Source organism: Gallus gallus, chromosome 4 (genome assembly GCF_016699485.2).
Source record: "Gallus gallus isolate bGalGal1 chromosome 4, bGalGal1.mat.broiler.GRCg7b, whole genome shotgun sequence".
NCBI lineage: Eukaryota > Metazoa > Chordata > Aves > Galliformes > Phasianidae > Gallus > Gallus gallus.
Genome location: NC_052535.1, coordinates 85,298,038 through 85,306,406, shown reverse-complemented (window position 1 = coordinate 85,306,406; position 8,369 = coordinate 85,298,038). Strand labels below are relative to the sequence as shown.

Sequence of the window (8,369 nt, the reverse complement as noted above, 5' to 3'; positions counted from 1 at the left end):
CCTTTCTCCCTGTGACAGTGTGATTCTACTGTGGGTTCTTCCCAGCTGCCTAACAGGTACCCAGAAGTTCCCCTCCTAAACACAGGGTTGCCCTTCCTCTTGGTCCTCGTGGCTCAAGGATGGAGCTGGTTTCCACACAAGGCCACCACCTGCTGTGAAGTCCTCAGGCCCTGGACCCCGAGTCACTGTTCAGAAGGCTGCTTTTCATATTCAGATTGTTATTTGCTGAGTGTGGTTGTGAGGCATCACTACAACAAAGATACCTCCAGGCCCTTCATCTTCTGACATTGCCCTTCATGTCATGTAGAATGCTGGTGACTACACTGTGTCATAGTGGGTGCTTTTGGGGGAATTGCTCCTTTCTGCTGCCTTTGAGAGTCTGTTAATGAATATATGTCTTTAAGACAAGATGAAAGGTTGTTGTCAGTGGAGACAGAGAGCAGTAAGGGGCTGTTGTGCATCCCTTCCCAGCAGGGACATGCTTCATTGGCTGGAGAGGGACCCAGGTAAGTTTAGCTCTGATGGAGACATCTGTGTGTGATCAGATGAAACCACTCTGCTCCTGAGTCTCCATCTCTCATCTCCGAAGTGACAAATCATCTGGGGCAGGGATCTTCCTTTCCTGGATCCTGTGTTTATATATCTCTTAGCACAAAGCAGTTTCTCCTTTGTGTAGAATCGTAAGAATCTCCATGGTTGGAAACGACCTCCTCCAAGGTCATCTAATCCAACCGTTCCACTATCACCAATATTCCCACAAAACCACATCTCTCAGTACAACATCTAAGCCTTTCTGGAACGCCTCTAGTTTCAGTGAGTACACCACGTCCTTGGGCAGCCTGTTCCCACGCCTGTCCACTTTCTTGGAGAGGAATTATTTTCTGCCATCCAAACTGAATCTTCCCTGGCACAGCCTAAGGCCAATCCTTCTAGTTTAGTAACATCTAAGAACAAGTAAGACTGTCCCAGTGGCAATTATTTTACTCTGAAAAGCTTTGGTGAGATGTCAGTAACGTCAATAAGTATTTAAACTAAGCTATGCAATGAAAGAAAAAGAAGTTACATCCAGCTTGTAGTGAAGACTTGGGAATTGAGCACATGTCAGGCCGCGGGAGGTGTGCAGTGCTGGTGGGCAGCACAGGAGGAGCAGCCAAATGCCCGCGCAGCATCAGGGCAGCTGTGTGTGTTGCTGATGGGATCCGTGCGGTGCTTGAGGAGGACACCTGTGTGCCTTCTGCTGAGCAGCGACGCAGCACTGCTTGCTTACGGTGAGCTTGGTCCTGCACGGGATGGGCTTGTGGTCAGCGCGTGTGACACGTGGCTGTGTTTATTTCAGCGCTGCTGATGCTTCCTGCTGTTAGCATGGGAACATCAGGTCTGTTTAGTAAGGAGGAATCCAAAGTATCAATGAAGGTTTCTGAATTTACTCTTAAATTACAATCATGCATTTGAAATGGTGGTTTGTCAACAATGAAGAACACCAAGTTCTGCCTTAAGGCAGAGTCTGTTAAAGGCACTGTGTCTTTGCTGTACACTGACATAGGGCCTTTCAGGATCGATCTACCTTTATGATACTCACCTCCACTTTGCTTCTCTATCAGTACTGTTGATTGCTTTTAGTGAATTACAATGTTGAGCCAGAGTTATGCAGAAAATGTGGATGTTGTGCAACAATTTCAGTTTCAGTATTAGTGCTGCTTTCTGCAGATCTTAATGCAGCTAATGAATCTTCCCTGGTACTTACTTTGGCAGTGCGTGATGGTGATGGTTATGGCAGTGAGGAGCAGGAGGCAGGCACAAAGCAGGTTAACCCACATGACTGATTTACAGTAGAAATTGGGCATGTTCTCCTTGCTTCTTCCTTCAGAAAGAAAGGAGAGTGAGGAAAGAGGAAAGGTCCAGCAGCAGACATCTCCCTGTGTCTTGAATGGGCTGTAGTCCGAACAGACATTAAGTTTGCCACTTCTGATGAAAGCAGCACTGCTGGCAGAGCCCCTGCCTCCCCACAGCTGGGTTACCTGGATCCGGGCTGTGCCAGGAGATGTTCTTCGTGGTGACCTGACTGCTCTGGGTAGTGGCACTGAGTGAGACTGCTTTGAGTGTGATGCGTGCCGCTGTTGTTGTTGGGACTGGAAGGAGAAATGGATGAATACAGCAAAGTAAAATAAAACCATTTTCTCCCACTCCTCCTAGGACACAGGCAACACAGGGGGAGTTTGTAGGTCCCATTTTGAAAAATGATGCAGCAAAAGACTGCCCAACCATGGAAATAGAAGGCTTAGGGTTCCTAAATCCTTGGCAGCACACTTGGAGATCTTTCCTACTACGAACTATGTTTTGGGCAACCTGGGAACTTTTTCTGTCCACAGGCCAACCACCACATGGAATGTGATTTTCTTTTTGAGATGCTGCAAGCATTTGGAGGTTGTCAGGAGATTCGAGAATAATGTGAGGTGAGGAAAAGGAGGTGGTGGCTGCAGTCTTTGTAACTCTCATCCCTGAGAAGCTGCGCGACCACCCGTGAGTTTGGGCAGGATCGATACCACGAGCGGAGCTGGTGGGCCGGGAGGGTCTATGAGGAGGAGCAGTGCCTGTGTGATGAGACGGCTTGGGCAAAGAAGCAGGGCCATGGAGAGTGTGGGTGATGGGCTGCACTGAGAAGGCACGGGCAGGGTATCTGGGCGTGAGCGAGGTGGGTGAAGCTGTTGCTGACCTGGGAAGAAGGTGCGTTGTCCAGAGCTGAAGTGCAGCACCTGGTTGCTGTTGGCAGTGCAGAAATAGATCCCCTGGTCCCGTGCCCTGAAGTTCTTCACGACCAGCCGATAGGAGCTGCCTTGCTTTGACCCCTCAAATTGTGAAGATGCTCCCTTGTTCCCTTGGAAAGTGGTTGAGGAAAACTTGGTAATGTACACAATGAAGTGAAGGTTGCCATCCTTATCCAGGCGGATCCAGGAGACCCCATTGTCACTGTTGTTATTCACACACTCCAGCTCCAGCCGCTGTCCCTCTTTGGGGTGCTTCATACTCCTGTTGAGGAACCTGACTGCCATCGCGTACCTGTGTCCCTGGGCACGGGTGCACCCTGTGGGCAGAAGTCGGCTATGTGTGCCCAGGTGCTGCTCAGGAAGAGCTCCCAGGGCCTTTGGGCAGGGCTCTTCCCTGTCAGTGCAGTGCATGGCAGGCAGGCAGCTAGGCTGTGAGGGAGAATGCGGAGGGAGGGCCTTGGCATCCAGCATGCTTGGGTGCTGTGCTGGAGTCCCTGGGACTCAGCATTGAGAGCGCCGGGCTCTCGAGATAGATGCTGCCCTTCAGAGCAGCCCTTCAGCTGCCTTCTCGGGGCTGCTGCCATTTCCCAGCTTCTCTGCCAGTTGATTCCCCTCTGACAACTATTCATGCCCCCTCTCTCCCCTTCCCCTTCCCCTCCAGCAACACCTGTCTGAACAGGTTCTGTTCCTGCTGCGTATTGCGCTGCAATCCCACTGCTCCTGCTTCCCTGTACAGTCATTGAGCAGCCTCAATTCTGTCCTTTTGGTATTCCCCTTCTTTCCCCTTGGTTTCTTTTGCCCTGTTTCTTGGCTGTGGTGCAAGGGGTATGCCTGCAACCCATTGTTCTCCTTCCTCCCGGCACAGGTTCCCAATAAGCGTGCTTCCATACTCACAGAGCCCCAGGCTGAGCAGGAGGAGCAGTGCAGGAGACCCGGCCATCATCCTCAGGTCGGTGCAGCGGAGCGCGGGTGATCTTTCTCACTGAACTTTGGAGGCAGCGTAACTTATAGGAGAGGATGTGATGTCATCAGGACCCTCTTCTGTGAAGAGGTGTTGTTCAGAAAAGAATGATTTCTGCAGCACTTCATTTGTGATCCTGAACATGGTCTCATTTATTGCGATAGCGTCGTTTTTAACGGTGCCTCATCAATTTTGCTGCAGTGTCTTCAGTTGAGATTCAGGCTGACAGTGGTCCTGCCTGAAATCAGATCAGCTGCCCCAAACTGCAGTCTCACAGCCATTTGGGGCACTCTCATCATGTCCACATTTGCAGATAACAAGAATAAGTCTCGTGTCATTGATATGGACTGCAGGCTGTGTTTTATGCTGGAGGTTTTATTTTAGTATATTTTTGATCTATTTTCAGATTGATCCATGTGCACTTGTCATGTCAGGGTTCATGCGTTGCTGAGATGTAGCTGAGTGCTTCAGCTCAGCTGTTCTCCACATTTCTTCTTTATACTCTCTGTGCAGAAACCGCTGTGTGCAAAGCAGGAGGTCTGTGCTGTGGTAGCCATCCCTGCAGCCCCATGTCCCAGACTCATGCAGACTTATTTGGTTAGTTTAAGTTCTTATCTTTTTGTTCTACAACCACAGGGACTTCCGCCCTGCCAAAAATAACCCTTATATGCTGCAACAGTGAGGGCCCTTGCTGCTGCCTCCAGGTGACCACTCACCCGTTGGTAAGTGCTAAGCTTCCTGCAGCTTTGCACATACAGTAACGACAGTTTCCCTGGGCTGGTGTTCTTTGTCTTCTGTTGTTATTTGCTGGCTCTGCTGTTGATTGTGATGTGTTGTTGTATTCCTCTTTTGCAAATGTGCCCCCTGTTCCTGGGTGCCCGAAAGCAGGCACCGCTGTCTGATGGAAGTGCTGTTTTGTGAGGAAATGGGCCCAAACTGTGTGGTTACCCTGGGCTCATTTGATTGGGCCTGAATGCAGTTTGGTGAGTAAGGAAAGCCAGTGGGAAACCTGGAATGGCGTAACTAAGGTCAGCCAAGGTTAAACTGCGATGTCTGACATCCACTTATCATGCTGAGTCCTCACCTGCTGAGCAGCAACCATCAGCATCACTGTTAGTGCCCCTGAGAAAGTTGGGAAAGAGAGAAGAGCTTTCAGGTGTAGAGGTTGTTCTTGCCCTTAAAAACAGGGCATCGTGGTTTACTATTAGTAAAGGCTGTGTTGAAATTGGTCAGTATTTAATTAATTTTCATTCAATCAATGAATGAATGTGATATGGCTGTGGAGAGCATAGACCAAATCATGTGGGGAAAAGGAAGTCTGACAGGTTTTGGAATGGGCTCAGGAGGACGTGAGTTTGAGATGAATGATCTCAGTGCTTGCTGTGTTGATTTCATTTGGAAAAGCTGGGAGAGATTTCCCTCCACGGATCCCTGGTCAGACAGACAATTATATGTCAATATAGTTGGGATTTGATTTCTTTTATCTTGAAGCAATAATGATGTTGGTTGTAGCTTGTTCAGTCCCTCTGCCCCTACGAAAACTGTGCGTGAAGCCAAAGATCACATTGTGAGCATTAAAAATTTGAAGTGTTTCATTGGGAAGGCCTCAGGAGTGAGAGGTAGGTTGGGGTCTGAGAGCTGAGTTTTGGGTGTGATTGATGGGTAGGCAGAGAAGGATCAGCTAAATGCCCGCGCTCCATCAGGGCAGCTGTGTGTGTTGCTGATGGGATCCATGTGGTGCTTGAGGAGGATGCCTGTGTGCCTTCTGCTGAGCAGCGATGCAGCACTGCTTGCTTACAGTGAGCTTGGTCCTGCAAGTGACAACGGAGTGTGAGACATGGTTGGTTTTGATCAGTCATCTCCTTTGTGCGTTTCTAAGATGTGATCTCTTTGGTAAGGGGAAACTGAGAGCTGAGTGAGTTTCAGAATTTCCTCTCCAATTGCAAGCTTTGTTTCAACAGGAGGGGGGAAAAGAGAAATGCTGGCACTCAAACATACCTTTGCACTGGCTACTTTCTGAGATAAAATTAAATACATGAAATTGTGTCCACACCTGTTGCCTTCCCAGAGGTATAGCCTAAAAGCTTTCAGCATAGTAGCCTCTGAATATGTGTAATTAAGGAGGTAGTTTGGCTATAGTTCAAGCTGCTGCTGTAAGTGTTGGCATTTGGACACTTGCAAGACCCATAGTGAGGCATGTTTCTCCTGTTATTTCACAGTGCTTTGGGTTCTGCTTCTTCCAACTCTAATATACAGATTTCAGGATGTTAGAGGCCATGCAAATTGTTGGAATAAGGTTTCACTGTTTATATTCAATTCTCTGAAATTGTAGAATTTGATAAATACTTCTGATGTTGAAACTGGAGATGGGGAAAATATGGATAGGAATTTCAAGCAGAAGACCTTTTGCTTTCCCCGTGTTCTGGATACGCAGTGGCTGTGTGAGGGCAACAGGCAGAGAGCCCAATCCCCTGGAGGAGCGGGCTGTGCTCTGTGGTGTGAGGCTTCGGGAGCCTTTGCAGGGTGTCGGGGTGCGACTTACTTTGGCAGTGCGTGATGGTGATGCTTTTTCTGCTAGGACAACCCCTGCCTCCCCAGTGTTGAGTTATCTGGATACAGGCTTTGTTGTGTGGTGTCCTTCTTGGTGACCTGGTGGATCTGGGTGGTGGCAGTGGGTGTGGTGGGTGCTGCTGATGTGACTGGAAGGGGAAATGGATGAATACAGAGAGAGAACATTAGAGCATTCACCCAGCCTAGCCCAGAGATGGACAGGACAGGGAGGACTTCATAGAGCCTGTTTTGAAGTGTGATGCTCTGACACACTACCAGCCATGGAAAAGGAGGAAGTGAGTTCCTAGTTTCTTATCAGCACCCTTGGAATGCATGAGCTTTTTGTAATCAGACTTAGGAAACTTGTCCAGAGAAATCAGGGATTATTTTATTTTTCTTTTGAGATACTTTGAGAAGAAGGAAGTGGCTGCATACTTTGTAACTCTTATCCCTGAGAGGTGCTGAGGGAAGGGGAGGGAAGGGGAACCACCTCCGTGTTTGGGCAGGGCCGGTACCACGAGCAGAGCTGATGGGCAGGGAGGGTCTATGAGGAGGAGCAGTGCCTGTGTGATGAGATGGCTTGGGCAAAGAAGCAGGGCCATGGGGAGTGTGGGCGATGGGCCAGATTGAAAAGGCACGGGCAGAGGTGCTGGGTGTGAGCAAGGTGGGTGAAGCTGTTGCTGACCTGGGAAGAAAGCGGGTTGTCCCGAGCTGAAGTGCAGCACCTGGTTAATGTACTTGACGCTGAAGTAGGTTTCCTCATCTTCTGCCCTGAAGTTCTTCACCACCATCCGATAGGAGCTGCCTTGCTTTGACCCCTCAAATTGTGAAGATGCTCCCTTGTTCCCTTGGAAAGTGGTCCGGGAAAACATGGAAATGTAGACAATGAAGTGAAGCTTCCCATCCTTGTCCTGTTGGATGCAGGAGACACCACTGTTACGAATTTAATTCAGGCACTCGAGCTCTAGCTGCTGCCCTTCCTAGAGGTGCTTCATATTCCTGTTGAGGAACCTGGCCTCCATCGTGTTCCCCTGTCCCTGGGCACCAGTGCAGCCTGTGGGCAGAAGTTGGCCATGTGTGCTGAGGGGCTGCTGGTGATGAGCTGCCTGGGCCTTTGGACAGGGCTCTTCCCCAAAGGTGTGCAGCGATGTGTGGCAGGCAGCTGGGCTGTGAGGGTGAATGCGGAGGGAGGCCCAAGACATCCAGCATGCTTTGCTTTGCTGGAGTCCCTGGGGACTCAGTGCTTAGAGCGCTGGGCTCTCGAGTTGGATGCTGCCCTTCAGAGCAGCCCTTCAGCTGCCTTCTCGGGGCTGCTGCCATTTCCCAGCTTCTTTGCCATGTGATTCCCCACTAACAGCTGCCTCACGCCCCCTCTCTCCATTGCTCCATCCCCTCCAGCAACACCTGTCTGAACAGGCTCTGTTCCTGCTGCGTATTGCGCTACAGTCCTTCCATTCCTGCTTCCCTACACAGTCACCGAGCAGTCTCAATTCTGTCCTTTTGGTATTCCCCTTCTTTCCCTTTGGTTTCTTTTGCCCTGTTTCTTGGCTGTGGTGCAAGGGGAATGCCTTCATCCACTGTTCTCCTTCCTCCCGGCACAGGTTCCCAATAAGCGCGCTTCCATACTCACAGAGCCCCAGGCTGAGCAGGAGGAGCAGTGCAGGAGACCCGGCCATCATCCTCGGGGCGGTGCAGCGGAGCGCGGCTGATCTTTCTCACTGAACTTTGGAGGCAGCTTAACTTATAGGAGAGGATGTGATGTCATCTGGACCCTCTTCTGTGAAGAGGTGTTCTTCAAAAGAGAATGATTTCTGCGGCACTTCATTTGTGATTCAGAACTTGGACTCATTTATCATGATAGCATCATTTTTAATGGTGCCTCAGCGATTTTCCTGCTGCAGTGTCTTCAGCTGAGATTCAGACTGACAATGTTCATCCTTGAAATCAAATCAGCTGCCACAAACTACAGTCTCACAGCCATTTGGGGCACTATCATCATGTCTGCACTTGCACGTCCCGTGCCATTGAGATGGGCTGCAAGTTGTGTTTTATGCAGGAGGTTTTATTTTAGTATATTTTTGATCTATTTTCAG

The 8,369-nt window shown here is 49.6% G+C and overlaps 1 long non-coding RNA gene and 1 pseudogene across 1 annotated transcript; both read right to left on the bottom strand.

The window, feature by feature from the left end:
- LOC112532335 overlaps window positions 1–8,369 on the bottom strand; it is a 44,901-nt pseudogene that overhangs the window by 15,818 nt on the left and 20,714 nt on the right.
- LOC121113237 lies at window positions 1,101–2,386 on the bottom strand. Its single transcript, XR_005859952.1, has 3 exons — window positions 2,019–2,386; window positions 1,745–1,861; window positions 1,101–1,280 (listed from the first exon to the last, which is right to left on the bottom strand). It is a non-coding gene; the product is annotated as an uncharacterized LOC121113237 (long non-coding RNA).